Here is a 27,979-nt window from a genome sequence, read left to right as displayed (position 1 = left end):
CCGTCACCCTATTAACCGATTGGTGGATTATCCGACTGTCTCTCTCTCGCTATTTTTTTTTTTGCTGAAAAAAATACTAAGCACTGTACAATATGTTAACACGCATTTTTTCTACGGAAGTTTATTACCAGTCTTTACCGTTACACAGTATGTAGTAGGAATGCTATAACTTATTTTATTTCAAGGAGTGCAGTTCGGTGGCTCCTTTGAACACCCACTTACAGATTTATGACTTCCTACACAAACAACTCTGACAATTCCATCCTGTCCCCTCGTCCCAACATTGCACAGTTGCCACAATCCTGACGACCCTCGAAATTATGCAGTGAAACTGACGGGATTCTTGGAATTCGGAAAAGATACGACAACTCTGCCTCCACGTGGATTTGACGGGAGACTGTCAATTCTTCTGAACGAAAGTTGTGATTGGTTACTGACAGGATAAGACAAGATTTCCGTCACAGTGAGGAAGACATTTATTTATGACAACCAATTACTACGGGGCAGTAGAAGGTCGGTCGGCAAAGTCCTTTCTATGAAACTGCACTCCATGAAATAAAATAAGGTATACCTTTTGGGAGGAGGTTTTTTCACACCTTGTAAAATAGTCACTATCAACTTTGAAAGAAATGACCCCAATAACTTTCACACAACTGCAAACCTGTGCATCATTTAGTCATTCTGTGCAAAATGTCCAAAGAAAACGTGTTGAGCTGTTTGGGAAAGGAAAAACTGTGGCTCATAGCGCATCAGAATACAAGATCGGCATTAGAAATATGAGCAATTTAATAGAATAAAACAAAGTAGTACGTATTATTGTATTTCACTGTTTTCATTATTTATAACCAGCATAACATTGTATACTGTGTAGTATGAAGACACCAATAGTTGCAGCATGGTAGGAATTTCAAATTATGAAACCAAGTATTATTTGATGAAAGAGTGATGGAACGGAGAAAAATTCTCTCCGGCGCCGGGATTTGAACCCGGGTTTTCAGCTCTACGTGCTGATGCTTTATCCACTAAGCCACGCCGGATACAACCCCGACGCCGGTTAGAATCGTCTCAGATTAAGCTCCATCTCTTGGGTTCCCTCTAGTGGCCGCCCTCTGCACTACGTCATAGATGTCTATGAACGTAGGACCGAAGTCCACACATGTGCTGAGGTGCACTCGTTAGGAGTGACTAGTTGGCCGGGATCCGACGAATAAGCGCCGTCTTAAATCACGAAGTGATTTACGCATATCATATATATTATTTTAGCGTACCGAACTACATATGATATTTCCATGCAGATATTCTGCGTCATCATATGATGATGGAAATATCATATGTACTTCGATACATCAAAATATATATGATATGCGTAATAAATCACTTTGTGATTTAAGACGGCGCCTATACCGTCGGATCCCGGCCAACCAGTCACTCATTCGAGTGCACCTCAACACATGTATGGACTTCGGTCCTGCGTTCATAGACATCTATGACGTAGTGCAGAGGGCGGCCACTAGAGGGAACCCAAGAGATGGAGCTTAATCTGAGACGATTCTAACCGGCGTCGGGGTTGTATCCGGCGTGGCTTAGTGGATAAAGCATCAGCACGTAGAGCTGAAAACCCGGGTTCAAATCCCGGCGCCGGAGAGAATTTTTCTCCGTTCCATCACTCTTTCATCATATGATGACGCAGAATATCTGCATGGAAATATCATATGTACTTCGGTACATCAAAATATATATGATATGCGTAATAAATCACTTTGTGATTTAAGACGGCGCCTATACCGTCGGATCCCGGCCAACCAGTCACTCATTCGAGTGCACCTCAACACATGTATGGACTTCGGTCCTGCGTTCATAGACATCTATGACGTAGTGCAGAGGGCGGCCACTAGAGGGAACCCAAGAGATGGAGCTTAATCTGAGACGATTCTAACCGGCGTCGGGGTTGTATCCGGCGTGGCTTAGTGGATAAAGCATCAGCACGTAGAGCTGAAAACCCGGGTTCAAATCCCGGCGCCGGAGAGAATTTTTCTCCGTTCCATCACTCTTTCATCATATGATGACGCAGAATATCTGCATGGAAATATCATATGTACTTCGGTACATCAAAATATATATGATATGCGTAATAAATCACTTTGTGATTTAAGACGGCGCCTATACCGTCGGATCCCGGCCAACCAGTCACTCATTCGAGTGCACCTCAACACATGTATGGACTTCGGTCCTGCGTTCATAGACATCTATGACGTAGTGCAGAGGGCGGCCACTAGAGGGAACCCAAGAGATGGAGCTTAATCTGAGACGATTCTAACCGGCGTCGGGATTGTATCCGGCGTGGCTTAGTGGATAAAGCATCAGCACGTAGAGCTGAAAACCCGGGTTCAAATCCCGGCGCCGGAGAGAATTTTTCTCCGTTCCATCACTCTTTCATCATATGATGACGCAGAATATCTGCATGGAAATATATGTTCTTCGGTACATCAAAATATATACAAGTATTATTTGCTTAATTTACGAAAATGTTTTATGATACGGATTATCAGATTTTTTCGATTAACCGTTCAGTCCACCCCCTTCATTACCACGGATAATAGAGGTTCTACTGTACATAGCAAGGTTTACCCATGTCCATACTTGAGCGTCTTTTAACCTAACAGATGAACATATAATGATACAGGGTCAGCACGAAACCAAGCCAAGCAACAATGACGCAAGAAAAAGATCTACGACTAGGCGAAACTGAACCCAGAACTATGACCAGAACCATTACAAGTACCTCGCCTGCTTATTTATTTTCTGTACTGTAACTATGTTTATTGATATTAGAAATGGATAGAAAAAGTTTCAAGTCGAATTAGAATTCCTACTTTAGTTTCTACAGAATGGCACTCATGTTTTATTTAAATAATAATGTCGTTAAAGAACTCAAGATTAACAGCTAGATTCCATCGCGCAGGAAATATTACGGATTTTTAACTTATTTTAGTTCTCTAAAGGGCAAAGTTCGTTCTCAAGTTAAAAAAAGTCTCACCACACCTGAAAGAAATGACGTCGCACCCGCGTCATGAATATCAATCAGACATAGTCTGTTACAGAAACAATAGTCGCACAAGCGGAGGAGAAGTGGCGTTATGTAAGGGAGGAAATTGCAGCATCTCTGCCTCAGGCACGCTAGCGATGCTCTTGCACCCAGGCGGCCTGATTCGATCCCCGACGAGGTCGTGATAGAATTTGAGATGAAAAAAAAAATAGCAAAAAGCAGACGTTGCAAAAGTTTCCTCGGGAGTGCTTCCGTACCACTGTCATTACACAAATACTTTTCTCTTTCTCCTCATTCCATCTATCATCTGCAATAGTAAAAATGGACTGAGGTGTTGAGGGGTAGTATGGGTTTTCGAGCTATATGGCAGTGGTGGGCAAAATGAACGCAACCCTCAAGACAGGATTTAAATGGCAACTACATACTGTGGGAGGGGTTACACTCTACAGTGCAGTGACGGATTTACAGATAGTTGTGCCACTACACTCCTACCTACCATATGTAATTAGAAGAGTTCATTCACGTGATATTTAATTACTCATTTTTCAAAGCAATATCTTCGAAATTGGAATTTATATCTGTGTGGTGACAGGATTTTTTCTCGTTGCCAAACTTTCAGAACGGCCCCAAGGTTCACTCAGCCTTCTATAAAATTGAGTACCGGGTCTTTTCCGGGGGTAAAAGGCGGTCAGAGCGTGGTGCCGACCACACCACCTCATTCTAGTGCCGAGGTCATGGAAAGCATGTGGCTCTACCTCCATGCCCCCCCAAGTGCCTTCATGGCATGTTACGGGGATACCTTTACCTTTACCTTTGCATGCTATTTTCAGTTGCGCAAGGAGATGAGCATCGCTTAAGCAGGATCTGTGGCTGGACTTTATCAATTTCATTTTAGAAAACAGCTGTTCGCACTGGTAGGTTGATGAATACATACCGTCATTCCCATATCTATGGTCCTGGAACACAACTATGGTCCACGATACAACCATTCAAAGATCATTGTAGAAGTAACATAGACCGTTCGTAGATAGCTGCAGTGACTTGAATTCAAACTACAGTACAGCAAGAATATAGATAAACGAGGTACTACGTTATGTAGTACAAAATTTGATTAGTTGTATCGTGGAAAATAGTTAAGTTCCAAGAGCATAGTTATGGAAAATGACGGTACTCATTATTTTTGAAGCAAACTGTCTAAGCAGTGGATATGTAGTGCTGGACATCTTTTAAAAAAATTTAACCCCCAGCAGACCTTCACATTCTGCTTTCAAGAGACTATCATTCTGCAAATCCAGTACCTCTAACTGCAATTCTGGGATAACATTTTCAATTTAAACATGAAAAAGAGTGGCAAAAATATTGAAATCTTTCTCCATCCCTTGAAAATCAATGAATTTGTGTTCTTTGAACTCGTATAACAGGTGATCTATTTAAGAATGGACATATTTAAGTTCGCGTCCTGAATATTTGTAACTGATCCTAAACGTGAGAAATGAAAGAACCGCCTTTCTTGTAAGTGTGATATCCTCTCGATTCATATGATTCTGCGGAAGACATTGTATCACTAATGAAGCTCCGAAGTACAGCAGCCCAGTATAATCCGCCACGTACACGCGCAGTATTTTCACGGAGTGGGGGAAGGAGAAGGTAGGGGGTAAGTTTGATGCTTCGCTGAGGTCTGACATCACTGCGGCAATGCCGCAGGAATGCCCGCCATTGCTATATGGGAAAGGCTTGAGGGTTCGAGCCTTAGGGCTTATCAGGTACTCATATGAACGAGGGATATGGCACTAACAGAGCTGAGGCAGGATGGCCTACATGTCAGCGTCAGAATATCGAATGGCACTCAGGCCACCTGGCAGACTTGGACAAACATGACATAGTTGTATACAGGGTGAAAAGTAATTAAACCGACGAACTTCGGGAGGTTGTATGGGACACCAAAACAAACAGTTTTCTCTAATGTCATATTTTCCTCAGAAATACAAACTGCTGAGCCATTTATACCCGAACCACACTTTCTAAAGTCGAAATTGCGATAGAAAATCTGAAAAAGTACAAGTCTCCAGGTTACTTCGAGATGCTGGAACAGTTTTTGGAGCAACACTACGTAAATGATGGAATTATGCATATTGGTGTTTTAAAGCGAATAACGTCTTCAAAATCAGAATGATAAATGGGGCAACAGGATGTAAAAGTAACCTGCAACCTCGATGTAACGTTAGCAGAGTCATCCATTTCGACAGTATAACTTCCCGACTAATAAATAACACGATTAAAATAAATGTGATCTCGTTCGATCGGGTATACCACTACGATGCGAGCATGACCTTGAGTTGGTGTACCTGCGCGAGACGCAGATGGGGTCCTTGGCAACTGGCAGACATTTTGGGCATGAGAGAACACTTCCGTGCAATATAACTAAGCGACTCTGATATATTAGCGCCAAAAGAAAGATCGCGACTGGCGACAATTTTGGGTGTGAGCGAAAATTTTCGGGCAGTGTATCTCGCGACTCCGATAACTATCGCTTTGATTTTCGTGCCAAAAAAAGATATCGTCTAGATCTGTCGATTTAAGCCATAAAAGTGAACATTATAAAATATTTGTTGGTGACAAGTCAAAAATAAGTAATAAATGAATTCAAAATTTTTCGGCTCATACTCCCCGAAAAAATCAGAGGATATATAAGCAACGCGTCTCATTGAAAAGGGCATCTAGCGGCGACTGATGGCCATTTTGAGCGTGAGCGAAAATTTCCGGGTAGTATATTTCGCGACTCCAATATCCTACCGCGCTAATTTTGATGCCAAACAAAAGATCACGACTGATAAGCATTTCGGGCGAGAGTGAAAATTTCCGGGCAGTATATCTCGCGACTTCGATATGCTAGCGCGCTAATTTTGGTGCCAAACAAAAGACCTCGTTTAGATCTGTCGATTTAAGTCGACGGCAGTGTCGATAAAGTTAAAAACCTTAAAGAAAAGTATAATGTTTTTAAAGCATAAGAAATAAGTTCAAATCCTGTATTAAATTTATACTTAAATAAAATTACACTTAAAATAATAACAAAAATGACACAGCCACACCCATTTTTTCAACAGGATGGGTACCTACTCTATTTTGCCATAGTTGTTCGGGAGTACCTGAATCATGCCTTTCCTGGTAGATGGATTGGTAGTGGGTCGCCAAGTCTTTGGGTCCCCCCCCCCACTTACCAGACCTGATCCACTTAGAGTTTCTTTGTCTGGCGAGTTATTAAGTTAAGATGTATGAATATCCACAGATTTAAACAAGAATTTAACTAAAAAATCTTGAATTTGAGATAGATAGCACCAAACATTTCGGATCTCATATAACAGTACTGTGCAGCACAACATTCAAATGTTTCTAGAGGGCGCTGTCTTTGTTGCAGAGGTCCAAACCTGTGAAGTAACGGTCAGCGCGTCTGGCCGCGAAACCAGGTGGCCCGGGTTCGACTCCCTGTCGGGGCAAGTTACCTGGTTGAGATTTTTTCTGGGGTTTGTCCCTCAACCCAATACGAGCAAATGCTGGGTAACTTTCGGTACTGGACCCCGGAATCATTTCACCGGCATTATCACCTTCATATCATTCAGACGCTAAATAACCTAGATGTTGATACAGCGTCGTAAAATAACCCAATAAAATAAAATTGTTGCAGAGAAATAATATTGTGTCAGGAAGGAGTTGTGTTATTAAGGATTCCATATATGCTGGAAACGAAAGAATGACGCAATATACGTCAAGTTGTTATTCCAGGGAGTGCTTTAATTGAAATAACGGATTACAGCCGCTCTAATATTACAGCAACTATGTTGGAAGAATTTTATTTTATTTTATTGGGTTATTTTACGACGCTGTATCAACATCTAGGTTATTTAGCGTCTGAATGATATGAAGGTGATAATGCCGGTGAAATGAGTCCGGGGTCCAGCACCGAAAGTTACCCAGCATTTGCTCGTATTGGGTTGAGGGAAAACCCCGGGAAAAACCTCAACCAGATAACTTGCCCCGACCGGGATTCGAACCCGGGCCACCTGGTTTCGCAGCCAGACGCGCTGACCGTTACCCCACAGGTGTGGACTGTTGGAAGAGTGTTTCAGGCTGTGTCCAGATTAGGATTTTAAACACTTTTATTCTGTTATGCTCCTACAGTTAGTATGGTTTGAATACTGCAACACATTTTGATATTTTAATGACCGTATTCAACTCTCCAAAGTATTGTAATGATAGAATGAAATTTAAATAATTGCATTTTACTTTTTCAGTTTATTAACTGCAGTACCGTCAATATATAAGCTAAATATTCAGTCCTTTTAATGTACTAATTTGGTTATGTAACTATGATTAAAGGAATTTCACGTAAAGTTTTAAAATTTCTTCTGCAAGGACATTTTTGTATACATTTCTAATATCGAACTTCAATTGTTACTTTAAAATGCACGTTTTATATGCAATCCTTTATTTTCAGCTCTTTCCTGTTTCTCGTGTAACTATATTTGGTTTTGTTTGCCTCCCTAATCTGAAGTCTGTCCTCAATTAGTGCAACTAATGAATAACTTCAATTGTTCTAAAGTAGGTTTAAACTTACCAGAACAGTAAGCTGTCTCTTTCTGAATTTTTAAGCTGAGGTTGAAGCCTGAAACAAAAAAAAAAGACATTTTTCACTTTCAATTCAATTAAATTTGTCATGTTTACTGAATCAGAATATATAGTTTCTTAAAGTTATCATTTACGCCCTTTAAATGACATTTTCTGAAGCATGGTGGACTACATAGTACCAATAACAGCTTTTATCTTTATAGCGCTTTTTATCAAAACGACGTTCTCCAAACTTTAATGTACTTTTCTCAAAAAATACAAACCCAATTTTTGATTCAAATTTTGCACAGATCCTTATTACACATACGGTCTTACTAATAAACCGTGTATAGTTTTTATACGAGACTTATGCAGCGTTGAGACAGAAAACGTTACTAATAAACCATGCATAAGCGATGGATGTATAAACAATCTGTAACTATGCAATGGGAATTGCTTTGCAGTAGTTATATACACGAAACCCCTTGTTTAAGCGTTGTATATAGAGAAAAAAATGGCCGCCCCTCTAACAGCTGTTCGTATCGACTGTCATTTTATGATGATGGATTCCTTGTAACCACAGAAAAACAAACCAAAGAGCACAGAATAATAAGAATAATATTGCTGTAGCTTGTACTCTGTGACCAAAATATAGCGTGGTAATCGATCAGAGCCAGTTGTACTATCGATACTTAACACGGCACACTAGAGCGCTCTACCGGATGCAATAGAGAATCTCAGATATTCTAATACTTTTCGTAACGAAGTAATGACGAAACTATGACGTAGCTGTGTAACAGTTATACTGTTATACACGACGTATGTAGTGATTATTAGTAAGGAATTTACACACGACTTATAAACGAGCTACTCATTGTATAAGACAGTTAAACGTCTGTATATAGAATTTTTATTAGTAACGAGCAATCATACTGATATGTTTTAAGACTCGTTCATACCACATGTTAAATTTTCTGAAAACGTACCTTTTTTATATAGACTAATTATATTGAAGATATGAGATTCTCCATTACTCAGATTTTAACATATGCCTCCTAATATGTGTGAAAAAATATTCACACTTTTGCATATGACAGCTTTTTTTTAAATATACATTAAAAAAATATGTTTTAAGTTATCGAAAAAAAAAAACTTAATTTCAAAGAACTCTTAAATATAGCTAAACAATCCAATCCGAATGAAATTTATGTAGCATTCAATTCAATTTAATTTATTAAGCCATTAAACATACAGTGACAGGCTTCGTCACAAAAAACATACATTTGAAAATACACATAATTGAAAACTTTAATTTAATGACATCACAAAACATTTTCAAACTCTAAAATTAATTACAACAGTTCACTCTTAATGTAATAATTGTAACTAAATGTAAATAACTTTATTTATTTAAAAAAATCGTACGAATTTATGTTAAGAAACTCATCTACAAAGTAGAAAGGATTAATTCAAAGCCAATTATAAAATCTAGCTTTGAAACTATTGGTTGGTAACTTATAATATTGGCTGGGAAGCTTATTATATAATTTCATCCACATGACTAAAATTTGTACTAGTTTTATGTAATCTACAGTATGGGACATTAATTTGTTCACTATTTCTAATTTCATGATCATGTATATTGGCTATTAATGAGTAATTGTCTATATTTTGTCGAGTGTAAAGGACTAGGTCGTATATATATAAATTTATGACAGTTAATATCTGTGATTGTTTGAAAAGAGGTCGACACTGTTCAAGATAGTTTGATTGACATAGAATTCTAATGGCTTTCTTTTGCAAAATCAAGACACTCCCAATTTTGCTACCATTTCCCCAGAAAATTAAGACATACCTAATTATCGACTGAAAGAACGAAAAGTAGGCACATCTTATATAATTTTGAGAAACGCAAGTCACTAATTTCTTTAATAAATATATAACTCTTGATAATTTTGTGCATATATATTCGATATGTTTTTCCCATGTTAAACTGGAGTCTATAAAAAGTCCTAGAAATTTGGTATAGTTATACAGCATATGTAAGACGCACAATATACAGTTACTGGTTGAATAGCTGCCAAGATAAAAACATTTAAACAAAAACCTGTCAGTTTTGGTCACTGCAGTCTTTAACCTTCACTTAAATTACATTGGAGCTCTAACATCACTCAATGAGACACATTCCGTAACACTCGAGACATCAAAACTCAACATATGGCATGCGGGAAGGATAAAAGACCATCAAGATACCTTCCACTTAGAAAAGAAATATTTGCAGTATCTTGAGCATTAGTAAAATCCAGAGAAAGTAACGAATATTAAAAACTTAGAATTTTAAAACTGACACTTCTGTACAACTGCGTTCCTATATAAGTTTTATAAGGACTATTACACTTTTATTACGTCATAATACTTTTGACCAATAAAACGGTACGAAAGGACGTCTTTCAACCAATCATGGCTGCTTATCGCACAATTTTATCGCGTCCCTAGAATTTGTTTAATTTTATCGCTTCCCTAGCATTTATTTATTTTTGTCACTAACCTAGCATTTGTTTCTTTGTTTGCCAACATTTCAAACTGCACTGGTCTGGACGTCAAAAAAAAAAAAAAAAAAAAATTACAAACCACTCCAGTCGATGCACAGCAGTTTAAAATATGACTCGCATTGGCATTCAAGAACAAGAATTAATAAAGATCACTGGTCATAGCTATGCATCTTCCCTGAAACCCTATTTACAAATAAATGAAGAGCACCATTCGGAAATCCTGAATAAGTTGAGGAATACACCATGTACATCAACGAGTTCACTTCTTTTACGCACACGTCTAATATAACATCAACTGAACTACCAACCACTAAAACATTCAAATTTGAAAATTGTACTTTCAATAATTGTTCCTTTTAAAATTATTCATGTTTATTTTTTATTTCATCGTCCTTAATTAAAACTTTTCTTGTTTATTTTATCATCCCTAATTAAAACTTTTCTAACATTTGTTTATACTATTTAGGTTATGTTATAGCTTCTGCTATAATATGATATTATAAATAGTCACGTATCAGAGATTGTTTAAGACTAAGATTAATTGAAAATCATCTGTCAAGTGACGTTTTTTACTGGAATCTGGAAAACTGAAGTGGAATGCAACTGTTTTAATAAAAATGAAACTGATTAAACAAAGCCTTCTTGACTAGTAACACTCCACAGAGTTCAAAGAAGATTCCATAGTTGGCACAACTGATAACAAGAAAACAGCTAATCATAACACACTACTGCCATCTAGCGTAATATTTGCAATGTTGAGATGGTACAATAATACATTTGATGACAGTTATATTTTCGTAAGTGAATTAATATTTTATTGTATTGGAGTACTTCGTTACTTCTAATCTTTATATACTTTCTTCTAATCGTGTAATAGTCAATTAAATCCCACTCGAGTTTTGATTTTCTCTAGATAAACCTCTAGTGAAATTACTGTTGACAGAATGGTTACAATATAGGTGAGTATCGTCAATGTGTGTCATTCCATTTTCATTAAGAAACAAATGTTGATCTTTATGAGTAAACTTGCTATGAACACAATAAGCTAAGAACAATACTGATATAAATTAATATATTAAAGTTCTGACAATTTTCTTTCTATCTCTTCCGTCCAGTGCCATCAAAAGCATTTTCCTATCGTTACATTTTGTTCTGTGATAATTTTTTACGCAAATACCAGGAAGTTGATATGAAAAAAGATAACGAGATTGAGTGTTTTCCACCATTTTTATAGGGCTATTAATAAGGTGTCCAATATTCGTCCCCTTGCCTAAATTCGTCCCCCACAGTATTTCGCCGATAATGTGTCGCACCCTGGTGATGGTCAGTAGCGACTATCCCTCTTTATGCAGTAGCAAGCGTGCTTTCAGTTGGAGCGAGTGTTATTGTCTGTTTAGTTGTTATTAAGTTTTAAATATCTGGAAGGTGAAAAACTATTCTTCTTATATATCCTCAGCAGTATTTCACAGCCTAAGGTGCGTATTTTCATAACATCTTTTGCTCCTATATATAGAGCAAAGTGTCTAGTGTAAGAATATATATTAAACTAGCCGTACCCGTGCGCTCCGCTGCACCCGTTAGAAATAAATATAAAGTAATTACCTAATTAAAATAGGACATTTGATCTAGGGAACATTCGTGTTTGATAGAAGGATAAATCGTTTAATATGTTACTTAATTTAAATTGTATTTAAAATATATAAAATGCGATCATTTTGATCCAGAGACCACTCATTTGGTGTAATGACAATTCCTTTAACATGTTTCCTGATTGTTATTACCAATTATTTTTGGAAAAGCGAAAATTAACAGAAAAAATTTGGCTACAGATTTATTATTATGTTTATATTATATTATATTATATTATGAAAACGTGTGTTGATAACGGATATACTCGAATTAGAAAGTTTTTAATTTGTTGTGGGAGCTCTTGAATCTCAGGAGGAACAGCTTTTACAACAGCGCAACATAATCTGCTTGGCTCATTACCCAATTTTTTTGCATTGCATTTATTGCACATGTATTTTATGTATTTTAACACGATTCAATCGAGCATAGTTAAAATTTGAATTATAAAATAATGGATTGCTAAGCTAACGTACTATTACTGCATACTAAATCAATACACTCTCGTTGTTCGTTAATTCTCTGAGATAAAAATGAATATCTTCATAAACATTATTATAAGAAATACAGGAAATGAATATACAGAATAACCTATCAAGTTTTCTGTGCATAGGAAGCTATTTTAATCTTACCTGTCCTCAATTCACTCAGAAGTTACTGTAATAACATTACAGCATTATGTCCATACAGAGAAGCTACACTTTCCAATGGTGAAATAATAATTAATTATACAAATCGGTTAATTCAGCTTCCGATATTGCTTCATACGAACACAGAAACATTATCTGTAGGCTATGATTCATAGCTTTCGATTGTTGTTGACCAAGGCCCCTTATAGACGAAGTCATTTGTTTTTTAATTCATTACACGGCCTTAGATGGCAGTTATTTTAATTTTAAAATTCATTTATCTCATTAAATATCAGTCCTATCAAAATTGTTCAAAGAATAAACCTTATCGGAAATGAGTTTTAAAGAAATTTTTGTTATGTAACATTTTTCATAAAAATCAATAATAAGCGAGATATTTCGATTTATTTAATTCAGGCCCCCTTATAACCCCCCTTTTAAATAATGTATTTTGAATGCCATATAGCCTAAAATCTAAGTTACAACGAACTTAATTTATACTTATTCCAATTTTCATCTAAATCCGTTCAGCCGTTATCGCGTGAAAAGGTAACAAACATACAGACAGACAGACATACAAACAAAAATTTCGAAAAAGCGATTTTCGGTTTCAGGGTGGTTAATTATCTATGTTAGGACCAATTACTTTTGGAAAATCGAAAATTACCAGAAAAATTTCGGCTACAGATTTATTATTAGTATAGATGAGCCGGACATTGCAGCGTGCTTAGAAAGAGATGCCGCCATACTTTTGTGGTGCACGTGCCCAAATTTCGTCCCCCAGGACGTGTCTAAATTTCGTACCCGGATCGGATTTCGGAATGCTATTTCCATATCATGTAATTTCAGTAAGGCTGTTGTCATTTATATTTCTGGTTGTCTTCAGATGGGCAAACGGAAACTATGGAGCAAGGAGGAAATGATAGAAGCCGTAAAACCTGTTAGGGAGAAAAAGATGGGCTACAAATCGACATCAACCTACCCAAGTGACAGATCATCAGGAAACTGAACCTGAAATTTCAAATTCCGTGATCAGTCCAGAAGATATTCGAAAGTTCCAGTGATAGAGCCATCGTTTTCCAATAGGCGTGGTACAGCACTCCTAGTAACGAGTACACCCCATAAGAACAATGTTCACACAGCAGCAGAAAAGAAAAGTTAATGAGTCTGAAAACCAAAAGCGAAAGCAGACGAGAAGAAACCTTATCGTCGACTTCTGTACCACTATCGCTTCACAACCTGCAGCCTCAGTTTCAACCAAAAAAAGTGCATCGAAAACAAACAAAAAATAAAATTGTCTGCGAGTCTTCTAGCGACAGTGGAAGTGCTGATGAAGATGTAGTATTCCCGTTATGTGGGAAAATGTTCATAACATAAACAAGGACAGAAAGGGATCAAATACACGCAATGTTGCCATTGGTCCCACGAACTGTGCTCATCTTGTGAACACAAAAACTTTATTAGTGACGTGTCTTGGTCAGTAATTGATTTCTTGTAAATAGTTTCCTTAATCTATCACAAAATATTTCAACATCCAGTACTTTCATCACAATAAAATTTTGTTATTCTAGGTTTAATTTGTAATTCAGTAAATATAAAATATTCTTTGTTTTTCTATGATAAATTATCTAGCTTTCATTATTCAGGTAATCTTTTCGTACTTTGATTTCTATTGTAATTGTAAATTTAATACTAATTGTAATTTTATTTATAATTGTAATTGTAAATTTGATACTAATTGTAATTTTATTCTTCATATTATAGTTGGAATCTCCGACGGCCTTATCTCTACCAGGTTAAATAAATAAATACTACTACTAAATACTACTAACACTTGAAGATATATCCCAACGCAGTTTTTTTCCATAGCACATTCTACTTGGATTCGCCAAGATTTGAATTCCTAACTTAGGCGTAAACATCCGATGCACTAGTCGTTAGCTAACTACTTAATATTGGAAGCAACAGTACAACTGAACCTTTTACGAACATATTAAGTTATAATTCTGTTAGTGAGAACGGAGAAGAGTTTGAGAGTTAATAAAATACCACAAAGAGAGCATTAAACTGAAAAGACTGAGAACTGCTGGCCCAAAACGGAATCTGTATATATAATTTGAACTGGTAATGAAAATTACGGGAAAACGGCTGAACCGATTTTAATAAATGACCCCCCCATTTTGAAGCTTGGAACCCAAATTTTTTCAGAAAAATAGTAGTTTTCAGTGAAATGTCAATTTTCCTACATAATTTTCCTATTTTCCAAAATCCATCTGTCGTCAGTTTTGAGAACTAATGGCTTTTCAGAATAAAACAAAACACACACACTACAATAAACAATATTATAACAAGGCCATGACCTGCAGGATTGCTGACATATTTAGAGCTCAAATTCTCTGACACCATAATTCCAATAGCTATGTCGATCTTCATTTGCGTAATTTTTTTAGAACATCTCAAGACTTACTAAAAATAATTTATAGGTCTGATTCTCTGGTGCGTAATTTTTTGAGTGCAGCTATGTATTGGATGTTAGAAACTACAAAACTTAAGTAGGTTTGATGACATTATTACATTAAAATTTGAATATTATCACAGTTTATGCCATGATGTATTTGTCACTAATGATATACATTAATGCTATTGATATATCGATGATATGAAAGTGAACCCTTTTGGGGTTATGTAAGTAGGTGTAGAGAATATCTTAAATTAGTTCTTAATATCTATAATTTACAGAGTAACGGCTATAGTATATATAGACTTACTGAAAACTACAAAACTTACGTAACATAACAATATTGCTATTAAAAATGAAATATTTTTACAGTTATTACTGAAGTGGTGTGGGTCTTTCTGATATATTTAATAGCTGGGCGGTGTAGATACTTACATGTGTGATTCTCTAATTTTTCTAGGATCTAGTGCAGTAATATGGAAGAGGCATTAGTAAATTGAGACATGCTTTCTATTTTAGCTGCATCTTATCAAAATTAGTTTCATATCCCTTTGGTTTAATCGATTAGACCTGAGATCGCTGCCAAGCATATCATTTTGTTGAAGGGAGAAATCAAAGAACTGAAGATAGATGTGTTCAAGAAAAAGTATTTAGCATAAAAAACATTAAACAGGAAGCTTTCTAAAAGAGATATTTTTGACAGGATTATTGAGTTACTATGTTGCTTCAAATGTTACATCTTCATCATTATGGAAGCAAATACATTTCAAAATGTCTGGTAATCTTTCTAGAAAATAAATATGAAAAATTTTATTTGAACTTATAATTAACTAAATTCTTGTACTTGCTATTTGGGAAAAGGAAATTGTACCAGAACAATGGAAGGAGTCCATAATTGTACCTATTTTTAAAAAGGGGGACAAAACCAACTGTGGTAACTTTCGAGGAATATCACTTTTGTTGACTCGTACAAAATTTTGTCCAATATTCTTTTGAGAAGATTAACTCCGTACGAAGATGAAATTATTGGGGATCATCAGTGCGGTTTTCGGCGTAATAGATCGACTATTGATCAGATTTTTTGTATTCGGCAGATAATGGAGAAAAAAATGGGAGTATAAGGGTACAGTACATCAGTTATTCATAGATTTCAAAAAGGCATATGACTCGGTTAAGAGGGAAGTTACCGGTTCTTCTGTATGGCTGTGAAACTTGGACTCTCACTCTGAGAGAGGAACATAGGTTAAGGGTGTTTGAGAATAAGGTGCTTAGGAAAATATTTGGGGCTAAGAGGGATGAAGTTACAGGAGAATGGAGAAAGTTACACAACACAGAACTGCACGCATTGTATTCTTCACCTGACATAATTAGGAACTTAAAATCCAGACGTTTGAGATGGGCAGGGCATGTAGCACGTATGGGCGAATCCAGAAATGCATATAGAGTGTTAGTTGGGAGACCGGGGGGAAAAAGACCTTTAGGGAGGCCGAGACGTAGGTGGGAGGATAATATTAAAATGGAATTGAGGGAGGTGGGGTATGATGATAGAGACTGGATTAATCTTGCACAGGATAGGGACCGCTGGCGGGCTTATGTGAGGGCGGCAATGAACCTTCGGGTTCCTTAAAAGCCATTTGTAAGTAAGTAAGTAAGTAAGTAACTAAATTTGCAACATTTGTTGCACAAGCCACTAGTACGAGTATATTTGTCGCTGAAGAAAACAGGCTTTTCAAAACCGAATTACGTAACAATTTCCAGAAGGAAAATAAACTTTGTGTGAACATCATATTTCAATTACAATGACGATTTTACGTCAGATAAAAGGATTTCAAATTAATTCACCAGTTTCGAACAATGAATTGACGAACAAACAGGCTAAAAGCTCTCGGAAATATGTGCAGAAAGGCCAAGTAGCCTACTGTGTGGTGTGTTAAATGAAGCCTTGCAACTTTAGAGAACACGCAATATCTGCACGGAAACCCGGCTGTCTATAAAAGTCTAAAACCTCGTTTGAAACAAGAAGATGGAACTTACTTGGCGAAGGGCTTCCTCTATTTCTGGCGTTATTTCCTTTTCCTAAAGTTATTCGCGAACATGGCAAACGGACATTAAGTCCGTTCGATTAACCAGAAAAGCCCAAACCACAAGGGAGATTCTAAGGAGATCACTTCTTAAAATAAATTAACCCTACTGGTGAACCCACATAATGAGCTCGCAATATGACTTGTGAAACAGTTGACAGCAGTGGTGCGCCTTACATTTCTAACGCCATCGCGTGATTAAAACATCAACCAACGAAGTTGTTAACTTTCATACTAACAATGTCTGTAAAGCCAGTTGTAGTAAATTGTGTTGGAAGTGAAATTTGCGCAACTATTAAACATTTAAATAAGTGAGTATTTTTAATAATTTAAGGTTGTCTGTTGTAGAAAAAGGAACTTAAAATTATATATATATATATATATATATATATATATATATTTTTTTTTTTTTTTTTTGAACTGGTAATGGAAATTACGAGAAAATGGTTGAACGAATTTTAATAAATTACCCCTCATTTTGAAGCTTGGAACCCAAAATTTTTCAGAAAAATAGTAGTTTTCAGTGAAACGTCAATTTTCCTACATCATTTTCCTATTTTCCAAAATCCAGCTTTCGTCGGTTTTGAGAACTAATTTATTGCATTTCAGAATAAAACAAAACACACACTATAATAAACAATAGGCTATTACACGAAGGCCATAACCTACAGGATTGCTGACATAGGGTTCAGATGGCTCAGATTCTTTCACATCATAATGCCAATATGTCGATCTTCATTTGTGTGATTTTTTTAATAACATATAAAAAATAATTTGTGCGAGATCGTGCGTATTTGCTTGCTTTCCGCACAAAATCAATACACGGTAAGTGTGAAATACCACATTCAGTATTCCCAACGTAACACACATAACAATTTCCCTCTTCTTACCGCTTAAGCGCCATATTCATTTTACTGCTTTAGGCTTTTAACATATTATTTTTAGAGACGTTTAACATAGTAATAATTACAAATTGGAAACTTACCACTGCAATTTCACCTAAATTGCAATGTTAATTGTTTTTAAATATTTGCAAAAATTAAGTAAACTCTACACCACCACAAAAGTTACTGCATTTGTAATGCAAGTAACATTAAGGAAGCCGTGAAAAAAATCAACAAGATTCCAGATGCCGATGTTATTACTGCAATATGTTATATAAATAATATTGTTAAAATATTAAAATGAAAAATAAATCATTACATAACCTTACCGTTTGTTTTAAGTTCGCATTTATAGACTAGTGGAAAAAAAAGACAGACGTATATCACGGCCTGCTGGAATATAGTAAACACAGAAAACATTTTATAGCAACAATGTTGAAGATAGATATTTTAGTTTTTAAAAGTTGCTGTCATTGAATAGAAACCAAGATGGAGATTTCATTGCAACTAATTAGAAATTCCTCTTTCAGGTATGTAATAAACGATCTTCGCACAAAATAATGTACGATACACGAGCGGTATGTTTGTTTTCATGTTCTCGGAAATTAAAAAAGCTCAACTACATTTCGCTTTTTCAATTTTTTCCTCGAACATGAAAACATCAACATACCGCTCTTGTAACGCATATTACTATTACAGGTCTGATTCTCTGGTCTGTAGTTTTCCGAGTACAGCTGTATATTAAGAACTACAAAACTTAAGAATGTTTGATGACATTATTACCATTAAAAATGAAATGTTATTATAGTTAATGCAACACATAATGCTATACTGATGTTATGAAAGTGAAACCTTTTGGGGCTTTAAGTAAGTAAACCCAGAGAAAGAATATTTTATATTAGATATTAATTTCTTAATTTACTGAATAACGGCTATATATGTTACTGAAAACTATGAAACTTACGTAAGGTAACAATATTGTTATTAAAAATGAAATACTTTTATAGCTATTAATCAAGTAGTGTGGGTCTTATTCATATATTTAATGGCAGTGTGATACAGATATTTATGTCTCATTCTCTAATTTTCCTTGGTAGTAATTGAGTCATGCTTCCTATTTTAGCTGCGTCTTTAAATTACATCAAAATTAATTTCATATTTCTTTGGTTTAATCGATTAGATTTGTTATCGCTGCCAAGCATATTTTGTTGTAGGGAAAATAGCATGCCATTTCACTTTTGCTACCGCGATGAGTAAGTTTATTTCCCGCAACCAGCAACGAATGAAACACTGAAGCTGCTAACGATTTACGATGTACAATTTTATTTAGGGCGCATATAAGATTCTACAACTCTGACATATCATTCGCCTCATTTTCTGCATCTCAGCAATAGAGTCGTTACAACATCTTATATTAAAGAAAATATACGGGATAACATTCATTGTTACACAAATTAATCCAGCAGTATTTGGTAGATCAGTATTGTCTGGAGGAAGCGCAAAAATTACAATTCCTAAGAAAAGACCAAAAGGTATTACTTACTGATAAAATAAGAAGCCTACAAGATTTTGTAGTCTCTTGATCACCTCAGCAAGATCTCTTAGTGGGAAAAAGTGATTCTGCCCTCTACATTTCAGGGTAGTTCACGAAACATGCAGCAGCTATACGAAGATGCTAAGTCCTTTGTTCAAAGCATGACAAACCTGACATTTTCTTAACTCTCACATACAATCCGCAAAGACCTGAAATAGCTACTGCATTACTCCAACATGAAAAACTCGCTGATCGTCCGGACATTGTTACTTGCGATTTCGCATTGAAACTCAAGAACTGAAGACGGATAGGTTCAAGGAAAAGTACTTGACATAAAAGAAACATTCAGAGGGAGTATGTTTCATTATTATGGAAGCAAATAACTTTCAAAATGTCTGGTATTCTTCATTGAAAATAAATCTGAACAATTTTTATTTGAACTTCTTATGGACTTAGTTTGCAGCAATTGCTGCACAAGCCACTAGTATTCATGTAATTCCAAAATAAATATGCAATGTGATTCTCGAAGACATTTTGAGCAAAAAATGTCATATAAACATGGGTTCTATTCTCAATATTTTCGAAGCTACACTAAATTGAATTTGTTAAAAAAAATACCTTTTCTTTCTTTAGTTTTAAGGGTAATAATATATTACGATACAAGATTGACAAGTGCTTTTACAAAACCGAGGAAAAGCGAGTTTTCAATTTCAATACAGAAATGCGTATTGTACAACATTTTTTTGCACGATCATATTTTTAAAATTGGAAATACAATATATTTTGCATTGAAAATTTAGAGCAATATTATTCCAAAGCCATCGCAAAACTGCACTGTAGTGGTAACTAAGTAATAATAAGTGCACTGTAATGGGTCTATTTCTGTATAGTTTTATGTTATGAATATTCTGTGTGGGAATTCTAACTTTCAAGGCCTAAGAACAATAGCTGCAAATACAACAAAAACCACGATCGTGCAAAAAAGAATATTACAATTACAGTATTAACTATTCAGAAGTATAATTTCTTTAATTGCCTAGTATTCTGAAGCTAAAAATTTGTTGTTAATTCCATAGTTTCTTCATACAGAGTTTTGTTTTTTAATTTTTAACTACAAAATTACATTTCTCTTACGCATAGGTTTTGATTTATCTAGAGAAGATCAAAACTCGAGTGGGATGTCACTATTACACGATTAAAAGATAGTAGGGGGCTATATAAAGATTAGAAGAAATAAAGTACTCTAATACAATAAAATATTCCATGTTGAATCTTTCGTACACTACAGTACTTTTAACACTTGAATATAAATAATTGATTAAACGCCGATCTTACTCGTGTTAATTGTGTAAGCATGTGCGGCTTACAGCTGTTTCGGTGTTTCTTCACACCATCCTCAGAGCGTGAAGTAGCACCGAAACAGCTGTAAGCCGCACATGCTTACACAATTAACACGAGTAAGATCGCCATTTAATCAATTATTAATAAAATATTAATTGACTTAGTGAAATTCTATTTCACTAATGTCAGCTTCACCAAAACGTTTGAACGGAGCCGCCATTTTCAGTCGACTATCTATGCTGTAAACAAATTACGATTGCAAAACATGTTTTATAGTATCGTAAAGGATTTGCAGTTTGAAATGTTGGCAAACAAAGAAACAAATGGTAGGGAGGTGATAAAAACAGAAGAAAGTATATTGGCCTAGAGATTAGAAGAAATAAAACAATCTAATACAATAATTGACTTATTAAAATTTTATTTCACTAACGCTACCTTCACCAAAATGTTTGAACGGAGCCACCATTTTCAGTAGACTATCTATGCTGTAAACAAATGACGATTACAAAATACGTTTTATAGTACCGTAAAGAATTTGCAGTTTGAAATGTTTGCAAACAAAGAAACAAATGGTAGGGAGGTGATATAAACAGAAGAAAGTATATTGGCATAAAGAAGAAATAAAATAGTCTAATACAATAAAATAGAATATTGCCTTATTAAAATTCTATTTCACTAATGTTACCTTCACCAAAATGTTTGAACGGAGCCGCCATTTTCAGTCGACTATCTATGCGGGAAACAAATTACGATCGCAAAGTATGTTTTATAATGCAGTAAAGAACTTGCAGTTTGAAATGTTGGCAAACAAAGAAACAAATGCTAGGGTAGTGATACAAACAAACAAATGCTAGGGAAGCGATAAAATTGAACAAATGCTAGGTAAGCGATAAAATTTGTGCGATAAGCAAGCATGATTGGTTGAAAGACGTCCTTTCGTACAGTTTTATTGGTCAAAAGTAGTATGACGTAGTATAAGTGTAATAGAATAATTGTTACAAATCACGTCATTATTATAAACTCTTTAAAACTGTACATTAGGATGCAAAATTGAATTGTAGAGAATCAGATTGCTAGAAGTCGAAGATCTGTAACAATTCTTGTGATAGGCTTGTAAGAATAATGTATTTTTTAGGTAAAAACTGAAAAGAAAAACTGTACAAAGCAACTAAGGAATTAACAACACATTTTTAGCTTCAGAATACTAGCCAATTAAAGAAAGTATTGATCTAAATGAGGGGTTGGAAAGCAATGGTGGATCATTAATGTTCAGGGTGAGGGGTTTGGACTTTTTCCATTGCTGGTTGTCACAATCAAAAATTAAGAAAACGTTTCGAAGGGTGGTTCTCCCTTCGTCTTCAGGTGGAAAGACGGAGAGAAAGGAAAAAACCTACTGTTGGGATCGTTTTTTCCTTTCTCTCCTTCTTTCCACCTGAAGACGAAGGGAGAACCACCCTTCGAAATGTTGTGTCTTCATTTTTTATTAGCCACCGGCGTGGCTCAGTCGGTTAAGGCGCTTGCCTGCCGGTCTGAAGTTGCGTTCGGGCGCGGGTTCGATCCTCGCTTGGGCTGATTACCTGGTTGGATTTTTTCCGAGGTTTTCCCCAACCGTAATATGAATGCAAGGTAATCTATGGCGAATCCTCGGCCTCATCTCGCCAAATATCATCTCGCTATCACCAATCTCATCGACGCTAAATAACCTAGTAGTTGATACAGCGTCGTTAAATAACCAACTAAAATTAAAAAAAAAAAAAAAAACAATTTTTATTGTGACAACCAGCAATGGAAAAAAGTCCAAACCCCTCACCTAAACATTAAAGAAATATACTTCTGAATAGCTCATTCACGCTTTGTAACATCCTTTTACCCTTAAAACTAAAGAAAAAAAGGTATTTTAACAACTTCAAATCAGTGCAACTCTGAAAATATTGAGAATAGGACCCATGTTTATGACAGTTTTTGCTCAGAATGTCTTCAGAAATAAGCTCCGTAAGTGAATCACCCTGTATAATCTTATTACCATGTCATCCGAGACCAACAGAAAATATGAAAAGAACTACTGCTTATTCAGCTCTGGAACACAATAAAATTAGAAGAATGAACAATGCAAAATAGCATGCTACATGCCCACATTACTGGGAGCGATGATGAGATTATTTAATCACAAATCCAAAGATCTGATTACCGGCAGGAGGGACGTTTATTTTCCCTCCATTAGGAATAGACATGTCCTTCGTATTTTCTTCTGTCAGAGTTCAGTTACTTATGAATCCTCTCACAACGCACGTAGACTATGACTGAATGGGATGTGAAAGGAGAGGAAGCTATTCAGTTCAATGATTCTCGAGGCGGGTCACGTGGTGCGCCAGTGGCGACCTCGTCACAGTTCTCGGGACCAAAGGGTGAACACGTTTGCAAGGGTGTTACGTCGAACAGTGAAAGGGGAAAACAGCATTTTCTAAGGATGCTATCCATATTTCACTAACCCACACATCTTGATTTCAGTATTAAATTTCAGAAGCACAGATACTTTAAAGTAAATAATATGTCACTAATTTAATTAAAAGGCAACTTGGAATAACTTAAAACGATATTTGTGCGAGATCGTGCGTATTTGCTTGCTTTCCGCACAAAACCAATACGCGGTAAGTGTGAAATACCACATTCAGTATTCCCAACGTAACACACATAACAATTTCCCTATTCTTACCGCTTAAGCGTCATATTAATTTTACTGCTTTAGGCTTTTAACATATTATTTTTAAAGACGTTCAATATAGTAATAATTATAAATTGGAAACTTACCACTGCAATTTCACCTAAATTGCACTGTTAATTATTGTTTTTAAATATTTGCAAAAATTAAGTAAACTCTACAACACCACAAAAGTTACTGCATTTGTAATGCAAGTAACATTAAGGAAGCCGTGAAAAAAATCAACAAGATTCCAGACTCATCATAGACTGGGGGGGGGGGGGAGACAGACGTATATCACGGCCTGCTGCAGTAAAGTAAACACAGAAAACATTTTATAGGAACAAATGGATATATTTGTTTTCCAAAGTTGCCGTCATTCAACAGAACCCAAGATGGAGATTTCATTGCAACTAATTAGAAATTCCTCTTTCAGGTATGTAATAAACGATCTTCGCACAAAATAATGTACGATACACGAGCGGTATGTTTGTTTTCATGTTCTCGGAAATTAAAAAAGCTCAACTACGTTTCGCTTTTTCAATCTTTTCCTCGAACATGAAAACGTCAACATACCGTTCTTGTAACGCATATTACTATTTTGTACTACTATTACACTTTTCATAAGTCGTATTACTGTTGACCATTAAAACGGTACGGAACGTCGTGTTTCTACCAATAATGGCTGCTTAACCTACAAGTTTTATCACTTCCCTAGCATTTTGTTTTTATCACCTCCCTAGCATGTTTGTTTTTATCATCTCCCTAGCATTTGTTTCTTTGTTTGCCAACATACTTTCAATAATTGTACTTTTTAAAATGATTCATGTTTATTTCATCATCCTTAATTAAAACTTTTCTACGTTTATCTCGTTTATATTATTTGGGTTATGTTATAGCTTCCGCTGTATGAGATTATCGATAGTCACGCATCAGAGATTGTTTAATATAGCTGACAAAAATCTGAAAGTTATAATTTATAAAACAGTTATATTACCGGTTGTTCTTTATGGTTGTGAAACTTGGACTGTCACTTTGAGTGAGGAACATAGGTTAAGGGTGTTTGAGAACAAGGTGCTTAGGAAAATATTTGGGGCTAAGAGGGATTAAGTTACAGGATAATGGAGAAAGTTACACAACACAGAACTGCACGCATTGTATTCTTCACCTGACATATTAGGAACATTAAATCCAGACGTTTGAGAAGGGCAGGGCATGTAGCACGTATGGGCGAATCCAGAAATGCATATAGAGTGTTATTTGGGAGGCCGGAGGGAAAAAGACCTTTGGGAAGGCCGAGACGTAGATGGAAAGATAATATTAAAATGGATTTGAGGGTGTTGGTATATAATGATGATAGAGACTGGATTAATCTTGCACAACCAATGGCGGGCTTATGTGAGGGTGGCAATGAGCCTCCGGGTTCCTTAAAACCCAGTAAGTAAGTAAGATAATTAATTGAAGTGGAATGCAACTGTTTTATTGTAGTGCACTCAAAACACCGCCGTTGAACTACATAAACCTTGCACTTGACTAATGGAGTGATTTACTTAAGAATATAGTCGCGGATTTTACTACCACTATTTCGATTGTCTTTTGTTTGACACGGCTCGGTACGGCCCGGTGACTAGCGGTCAGCGAGTAACGTCGACTATTGACATTGCTCTACCGTGCGTATTATCCAGTTGCTCCTCAAGCCTTCTTGACTAATAATCGTTCAGAAAGTTCAATGAAGATTGTATAGTTAGCACAACTGATAACAAGAGAATAGCTAATCATAACCAGGCAGTGCATTTCCGTTCCCAAACGTACAGCCTATCAAGTAGTTTCTTCTGGTACATCTATTGCGTCACGTGGACTCATAAGCAGGGTATAATTGCAAGCAGGTACGCATGGGGTCATTAAATAACATTGATGTAATGTATTATAAATATGGCCCTATAACGTCACGTGATGTAGAAAGAACATTTTCTTAGTTTAAACAAATGTTATGTGATGTTTATAAGAGATTTGCATTTTCATAACCTGTATATGTTTTCGTGCACTGCAACGGGATAGGTTTTGATAAATGAATTATTTGTGTAAAATGTAAATATTACTAATTTGTATATTGATTGTGAATTGAACGGGTTCCATCAGCTGCTTGTCTATGCGGATGACGTGAATATGTTAGGAGAAAAACCACAAACGATTAGGGAAAACACGGGAATTTTACTGGAAGCAAGTAAAGAGATAGGTTTGGAAGTAAATCCCGAAAAGACATAGTATATGATTATGTCTCGTGACGGGAATATTGTAAGAAATGGAAATATAAAAATCGGAAATTTATCTTTTGAAGAGTTGGAGAAGTTCAAACATCTTGGAGCAACAGTAACAAATATAAATGATACTCGGGAGGAAATTAAACACAGAATAAATATGGGAAATGCCTGTTATTATTCGGTTGAGAAGCTTTTATCATCCGGTCTGCTGTCAAAAAATCTGAAAGTTAGAATTTATAAAACAGTTATATTACCGGTTGCTCTTTATGGTTGTGAAACTTGCATTCTCACTTTGAGAGAGGAACATAGGTTAAGGGTGTTTGAGAATAAGGTGCTTCGGAAAATATTTGGGGCTAAGAGGGATGAAGTTACAGGAGAATGGAGAAAGTTACATAACACAGAACTGCACGCATTGTATTCTTCACCTGACATAATTAGGAACATTAAATCCAGACGTTTGAGATGGGCAGGGCATGTAGCACGTATGGGCGAATCCAGAAATGCATATAGTGTGTTAGTTGGGAGGCCAGAGGGGAAAAGACCTTTGGGAAGGCCGAGACGTAGATGGGAAGATAATATTAAAATGGATTTGAGCGAGGTAGGATATGATGGTAGAGACTGGATTAATCTTGCTCAGGATAGGGACCAATGGCGGGCTTATGTGAGGGCGGCAATGAACCTCCGGGTTCCTTGAAAGCCAGTAAGTAAGTAAGTAATTAATTCACAATTTACTAACAGCGAAATTTCTCATTTTAAGTTGCCTCGGTATTTTGTAATAGTCATACACGTTTCGACAGAAAATCAGAATTGTCCCTCATCTACACTTACAATCCAGTTTACCACAATCATATAGGAGACCAAAAATCGCGGCAAATCAACAAAAAGAGGAGACCACAAATTCCAGTCCTCTCTTTTTTTTATTATTTTACAATGTGGAATTTAGGGGGATGCAGAGACTAATACCACACCCCTCCGACAAGCCGTCCCAGCTTTATGCACCAACTAATGAGGTCAGAGCAAAACAGGAACAACTCGATACTACGTACATGGATACAAGAGAGAGAGAGTAAAATAATTTTGTCATTGAGAAACATAATAAAACAAACAGGAATCCCAAAACATCCTTCCTAAAGCCGCCACAGTGAATCTTTAAGTAGCGAAGGATTTCCGGACAAAGCCAACCTAAAACTCAATGGCTATAAAATGTATCACAAATTTTATATGGACCATCTGGGAAATGCAGACAGAGGTCACACAAGAGTTCAGCCCAATGCTCGTAGTTCGAGCCACCCGTATTCTCCCCCTCCACCACGGTCTCTCCGTGTCATCTGTGAAACTTGGGTGGAAGAACATCCGAACTCTGTGACAATGTATAGTTTCTGTTGTAGAAGAAAACTATACCCCCTTCAAGCAGAAAATTCTAGCGAGGGGGAAAACTTTCCATTTTCTCATTGGCTACTAAAATGTACGAAATGCAGAGGCCTGGCGTCCATACTACCCCCACCACCCCCCTTCTTCGTGCTTCTGTGCGCCAGTATGATCAGTTTCGTGCAAAATATGACTAACTCCACAGCTCCTTGATTCTCTTGCAACTTAAGGTAGGTGTGTGTGTGTATAGACATACATAAAATACATAAATATAGCCCGGGTCAGCTTACTTCACACCCTAAGGGTGAAACCTAACCATTTTTCTCCCCATTACTACATATGCTAGCAGATAGTGGTGATAATATTTGTCGGTACTGGAATTCCATGAAATTAAAATTGTACTAGATTTCTGAGCCGGTTACTGGAAGCTAGAGAAATTTGAACATACTAATAATTAATTAATATCAGTATTAATATTAACAGTATATGATTATGTCTCGTGACGAGAATAGTGTACGAAATGGAAATATAACAATTGGAAATTTATCTTTTGAAGGGGTGGAGAAGTTCAAATATCTGGGAGCAACAGTAACAAATATAAATGATACTCGGGAGGAAACTAAACACAGAATAAATATGGGAAATGCCTGTTATTATTCGATTGAGAAACTTTTATCATCCAGTCTGCTGTCAAAAAATCTGAAAGTTAGAATTTATAAAACAGTTATATTACCGGTTATTCTTTATGGTTGTGAAACTTGGACTCTCACTTTGAGAGAGGAACATAGGTTAAGGGTGTTTGAGAATAAGGTGCTTAGGAAAATATTTGGGGCTAAGAGGGATGAAGTTACAGGAGAATGGAGAAAGTTACACAACACAGAATTTCACGCATTGTATTC

The 27,979-nt window shown here is 36.1% G+C and overlaps 1 protein-coding gene across 4 annotated transcripts in view; it reads right to left on the bottom strand.

The window, feature by feature from the left end:
* Ald1 (fructose-bisphosphate aldolase) overlaps positions 1–27,979 on the bottom strand; it is a 227,935-nt gene that overhangs the window by 100,591 nt on the left and 99,365 nt on the right. For all 4 annotated transcript variants that reach the window (XM_069842918.1, XM_069842919.1, XM_069842921.1 and 1 more), the window contains exon 2: positions 7,659–7,706. The gene's annotated coding sequence lies outside the window, so the exon portion shown is untranslated. The remainder of the gene's footprint in view (positions 1–7,658; positions 7,707–27,979) is intronic.

This window comes from Periplaneta americana, chromosome 13 (genome assembly GCF_040183065.1).
Source record: "Periplaneta americana isolate PAMFEO1 chromosome 13, P.americana_PAMFEO1_priV1, whole genome shotgun sequence".
Lineage (NCBI taxonomy): Eukaryota > Metazoa > Arthropoda > Insecta > Blattodea > Blattidae > Periplaneta > Periplaneta americana.
Note: the sequence above shows the minus strand (reverse complement) of the source record. Positions and strands in the feature narration are given on the sequence as shown.